This window comes from Rhinopithecus bieti, unplaced genomic scaffold, assembly GCF_001698545.2.
Source record: "Rhinopithecus bieti isolate Rb0 unplaced genomic scaffold, ASM169854v2 scaffold_15676, whole genome shotgun sequence".
NCBI classification, from domain to species: Eukaryota; Metazoa; Chordata; class Mammalia; order Primates; family Cercopithecidae; genus Rhinopithecus; species Rhinopithecus bieti.
This window is the reverse complement of record NW_016809194.1, coordinates 2,840,702-2,846,701: the sequence shown is the minus strand read 5'-3', so window position 1 is coordinate 2,846,701 and position 6,000 is coordinate 2,840,702. Positions and strand designations below refer to the sequence as shown.

Genomic DNA, 6,000 nt, shown 5'->3' with positions numbered 1-6,000 from the left:
TCTGCCTCCTCATGGAAACACCTCCACCAAATCCCACTGCCTCTTCCCCCAGCCCACAAAACTGGTCATCTCCCATGCCCTCCTGTCTGCTCTGTATTAATCAGCACAGCCTGTTTCAGATGCCCCCAAAGCTTAGTGGATCAACACAACAAAGGCGAGTTTTGCCTTCAGAGTCCAATACGAGTTGAGTGTAGGGGACATTCTACTCCACTAAGGCATTCGGGGACCCAGGCTCCTCCCAAGTAGCTCCACTGTCTTTCAGGGCCTTGGAGTCCCACCCTGGGTCTCCTGCATCCAACAAGCAGACGGGAAGAGAACAGAGGGAGGATGGTCTGGCAGGTTTTAGGACCGTGCCAGGCAGGGCTGCTCATCCCTTTAGCCCACCTTCCGCGGGCCAGAAAACCAGCCCCATTGTTAGCAGCGGTGAATCTGCAGGGGTATGCAGCAGCTTGATTCTTGTCCTCTCAGAGGAAAGAATTCGGCTGAGGGGCAGAAGTAGTTTTAATGCAGAGGGAGAGACCGAGGCAAGTTTTAGAGCAGGAGTGAAAGTTTATTAAAAAGTTTTAGAGGAGGAACAAAGGGAAGTAAAGTACACTTGGAAGGGGGCCAAGCGGGTGACTTGAGAGATCCAAGTGTGCCATTCAGCCCTTGACTTGGGATTTTATATATTGACACGGTTCCAGGGTTTCTGTTTCTCCTCCCTTGATTCTTCCCCAGGGGCGGGCTGTCCAGGGCTGCCTACTTGCGTGGTGGCCTGCCGACACTTGGGAGGGGCCACATGTACAGCATGTTTACTGAAGTTGTGCACATGCTCATTTGAGGCATTTCTCCCCTTACCAGTCGAGTGTTCCTAGAGGAAGGTCATATACAGGTTAAACTCTGTCATTTTGCCTCTTAATGCGTATGCTTGAGCCCACTCGCCCAGCTCCTGAGATCTTCCCAGGAAGCTGCTGCTCACCAGCTTCAGGTGTTTTCTATTGGGAGACTTCCTTTCCTTGGTGCCCGCTATGCCCAATTATTATTTTAGATTGACAGTTAACAACTGCCTGACCATCATCTGATGGTTGCCTGACATTGCTGTGGGCGGTGGGGGAGTCCTCTCCTGCCCTGCTCATTTCTGCTTAGCTACCTACTCTAATACTATGACCCCACCTTACAGCAGTGGAAGCTCAGAAAGATAACTTTTCCAGCTGGGTGCAGTGGCTCATGCCTGTAATCCTAGCACTTTGGGAGGCCGAGGCGGGAAGAGTTCAGGAGTTCAAGACAAGCCTGGCTGACATGGTGAAACCCTGTCTCTACTAAAATACAAAAATTAGCCAGGCATGATGTCGGGTGCCTGTAATCCCAGCTACTTGGGAGGCTGAGATGGGAGAATCGCTTGAACCCGGAAGGCAGTGGTTGCAGTGAGCTGAGATCACGCCACTGCAAGTCCAGCCTGAGTGGCTGAGCAAGACTCCATCTCAAAAAAAAAAAAAAAAAAAAAAAAGGATAGCCTTTCCATGTGTCCAGGAGGAGAATCAAACCTGTTTTGTGAACATATTGTATTTTTTCTGCTACGTGCTCCTGAAGCAGAGGCTTTTCTGGGAGGAAACTTGAATCTATTCTCTTCAGGCCATTCTCTTAGAAAACAGGCCCAAAGTGATACTCCATGTTTCCCTGCAAATCCTGTAGCAGATGATGTCTCATCATGAAATCCTGCAAGCAGACATGGGAGAAAGAAGGTGGTCTTCGGGAGAGACGGAGCTGGTGCTGCTCTGAGCTCCGCCGCTCCTTGGCAGCTCAGCTTCCTCCTTTGCAGGATGGAAGTGGTGGCATGGAGGGCTTTGAGCATTGGTGACAACATATATGAAGAGTGGCCAGGGATATTACTGTCCTTGGCCCTGCTCCCCTGTTCTCCCATCCCCCAACCACCTACCACCACCCGTCCAGAGTTAGAGTCAGGGCTGCCAGGACAGGCACGAGTTCTTCTGGCTGCCTGGGTGGTCTGGTTTGTTTTCAGCCGGTCAACCCCGCTGACAGGGCAGAAACAATGGGGAAGGGGAATAAGGATCAGGACAGCCTGCGAATGTAATTAAGCGAAAGCAAAATCTGAAAACCCAAATCCCTCTCCCGCCCCAACCAATGCCAGCTTGATCTTTTTTGTTTCTGGACCCCGCCCCCAATGCACGCCCCCACACTTCAAGCTCTGCTGATCCAGATGGTCTGTGGATGCTGAGAGCCAAACAGTGTGGGGAATTGGTTGTTTCATAAGCTCCTACAGATTCTGTCACTAATTGTAAACCCATTTGGGACGCATTCTGAAACAAGAGGCTTTGCACTAACTTCTAGTTCCTAAACAAACAAACCAACAAACACAAATCAGGGTTCATGATTTCTCTCTTATTCTACCCCTCCCCAGGCTCCTCCTCACCTTGCTTTAAAACAATTACTTGGGAAACAAAGGGCAACACCCACTTTGTGCGCCTGTGGTAATACCGCAGTCACCTACTAGCTCTGGAAGCAAGAGAGTCATTGTTCTCCTAGCAACCCGAACTGCCCCAGCTGCACGTGTCTGGTGCTTGGATTACACCAGCCAGCAGCGGGGGTGTGCATGTTGCTAGGAGAACTTGAACTTGAGTTTAAATTTGCAACCTCTCCTCACTGCCACAGCTTTCGTTCAGCCGCAAACAGACACACACTCAACTGCAGAATCCACAACGCTGGGCCCAACTGGGAAATCCCCAGCCTCAGATAAGACCAGTGTGCTTTTATTCTTTTTTCTTATTTTCTTCTTTCTTGAATGTCAGACAGTCGACAACCACACAAATAAGTAAGAATTATGAAGATCCGTTGTACAATATCAACTGAACACCTCCTATTGCCGGCTGCTGTCCTGGGCACTTCAGACACAGCATGAAGGAAACAGACAAAAGACCTTCCCCTTAGAGAGCTTGTATCTGGGGTAGGGAGGATGCTAAGCAAATAAACACATCAGTATCAGTCAGGGTTCTCCAGACAAACAGATCCAGGAGTTAGATTAGTTCTAAATCTAGATGACATAGATGTGTGTATGTGTACATATTACATACCTGTATAAAGGAATTCATTTCAGGAATTGGCTCACACAGTTGTGAAGGCTGGCAAGTCTGAGATCTGTGGAGCAGGCTAGCAGGCTGGAAACTCATGTAGGAATTGATGCTGCAGTCCTGGGGCAGAATTTCTTCTTTCATAGGGAAACTTCAGTTTTGCTCTTCAAACCTCTCCACTGATTAGATGAGGCCCACCAAGCTATCAAGGGTAATCTCCTTTACTTAAAGACAGCTGATTGTAAGTGCTTACCACATCTATAAAATATGTTCACAGCAACACTAGGTTAGCGTTTGCTTCAATAACTGGGTCTTATAGCTTAGCCAAGTTTGACACATAAAACCAAGCATGCCAAATGCATGTCCAATGTGTTGGGTAGTGATAAGTAAGTACAATGGGGGAAAAGAAAGCAGGTGGAGAGGGACAGGGAGCCCCAGGCAGTGGGGCACAGGAGACCTACCATGTGAGATATAATGCATCGTTCAATACAAACTTGAATGAAAAATAAATGAACATACCGAGGCACTGCATTCAAAAAGCACAACAAAATCCTCACTTAGTGACAGATCTGCTTAATCATAACTCTGCAGCACTGGAATTGAGGACAGGAGAGAGGCCGTTTGCAGAGCTGTAATTAATATCAGCACAGCCAAAGCAAGAAGCAAGCATTTAGTCTCCGGTCTTGATAGATCTTCAGAAACAGATCCCTGTCTACAATAGCCTCCTGGCTGAATTCCTGCTTCCACGCTCGCCCCTCCCGCCACTCCTCTGCTCCCACCCCTGACAGTGGTCACAGGTGCCTGGCCTCTTCTCCCCGCCGCCCCGCTTCACTTCCCTGCACCGCCCCCTCCCACTGCAGCTGCAGTCCCGGTAGCTTCTTGCTGGTTCCCCAGCACTCCTTCAAGCTTCTGCCCCAGGCCTTTGCTGCTCCTCCTCCACATCCTGGAAGGGTCTCCTCCCAGCCAAGTGCCTGGCTCTCCCTACACATCCTCCTCAGAAAGGCCAGCCTTGACTACCCCATAAAATAACACCCTCCTCATCACTCTCTGCCTCCTTAGCCCATCTTCTTGGTCTTCATAGCGCATATGTTAAGTATCTGTTTCTCTGTGTTTTTTTTTTTTTTTTTTTTTGAGACGGAGTCTTGCTCTGTCACCCAGGCTGGAGTGCAGTGGCCGGATCTCAGCTCACTGCAAGCTCCGCCTCCCGGGCTCAGGCCATTCTCCTGCCTCAGCCTCCCGAGTAGCTGGGACTACAGGCGCCTGCCACCTCGCCTGGCTAGTTTTTTGTATTTTTTAGTAGAGACGGGGTTTCACCGTGTTAGCCAGGATGGTCTTGATCTTCTGACCTCGTGATCCACCCGTCTCGGCCTCCCAAAGTGCTAGGATTACAGGCTTGAGCCACCGCGCCCGGCCTTTCTCTGTTGATTGTCTTCTCTCACTCTGTTTTTTTAAATTGTAGTAAAATAATATAAAAGTTACCATTTTCAATTGCACAATTCAGTGACATTTAGCACATTCCCAGTATTAGACAACCATCACCACTACCTAGTTCCAGAACATTTTCGCCACCCCAAAGGAAACCCATACCCATTAAGCAGCCACTCCCCATTTCTCCCTCCTCCAAGCCCTGACAATCTGTCTCTGTCTCTGTCTTCTGTCTCTGCGGCTTTGCCTATTCTGGGTATATTACATGAAAGGAATCATACAGTATGTGGCCTTTTCTGGCTGACTTCTTTCGTGCAGCATGATGTCTTCGAGGTTGGTCCGTGCTGTAGCATGGGGCAGTACTTCATTCCATCTATGGCTGAAGAGCGTTCCATTGTGTGGGTGTGCCATGTTTGTTTCTCCATTCAGCCACTGATGGACATTTGGTTGTCTGCACCTTCTGCCATTGTGAATGATGCCACAGTGAACATACATGTGTGGTGTTTGTTTGAAGGGGACTCTGTCTCCATCATTTTGTGTCCCTGGCCTGTGAACGGACCTGCAGATTAACCTGTGAATAGCTTAATCTTCAGGCAAATAAATAAAAGGCAAAGTTTGGCATCTAATTTCATTTCCCCCAGGCCCCTTTATGAACCTTCTCTGCCACCGCAAGGCCAAGCCTTTGTATCCACACCTGACCAATACCCACTCCTTACGCCAAACCCATCCAACAGAGGGGCAGGGGTCCAGCTGGGCTCCTCCCAGCTCCCTACTTCCCAAAGGTAAGACATCCAGGCCACTGAGCCAAATGTGCCCTTCGGAATTCCCATACAGCACCAGGATTCCCCCAAAACAAAGCTCTTTGTCCTCAGGTAAAGGCTGACTAGTAGGCTAATAAGACTTAGGATATTTCTTTGAATGGGATAAAATCTCAAATTTTACGATTAGAAATCAGGCCCTAAGAAACATCCCTGGGACTCGTTTCCAGGGCTGCCATAACAAAGTACCACAAACCAGGTGGCTTAAACCAACAGAAATTCATTTTCTCATTACTCCGGAGGCCAGAGGCCTGAAACCCAGGAGTCAGCAGGACCACATTCCCTCTAGAGGCTCTGGGGAAGAGTCCTTCCTTGCCTCTTCCAGCTCACAGTGGTTTCCAGCAATCCTTGGCCTTGTTCTTGGCATGCAGCTGCCTAATCCCTTCTCCACCTCCATCTTCACATGGCATTCCTCCCTTGTATCTCACATCATCTTCCTTTTTTTTTTTTTTTTTGAGACAGAGTCTCACTCTGTCACCCAGACTGGAGTGGCGCCATCTCAGCTCACTGCAACCTCTGCCTCCTGGGTTCAAGTGATTCTCTGCCTCAGCCTCCTGAGTAGCTGGGATTACAGGTGCCCATCACCACACTCTGATAATTTTTGTATTTTTAATAGAGATGGGGTTTCACCATGTTGTCCAGGCTGGTCTCGAACTCCTGATCCATCCACCTCGGCCTCCCAAAGTGCTGGG

At 49.1% G+C, this 6,000-nt stretch overlaps 1 long non-coding RNA gene across 1 annotated transcript in view; it reads right to left on the bottom strand.

Annotated features, from left to right (window-relative positions):
- Positions 1-4,489: 4,489 nt before the first annotated feature.
- LOC108539858 (uncharacterized) overlaps positions 4,490-6,000 on the bottom strand; it is a 48,599-nt gene continuing 47,088 nt past the window's right edge. The window contains exon 6 of the long non-coding RNA XR_001888502.1: positions 4,490-5,037. This is a non-coding gene — a long non-coding RNA (uncharacterized LOC108539858). The remainder of the gene's footprint in view (positions 5,038-6,000) is intronic.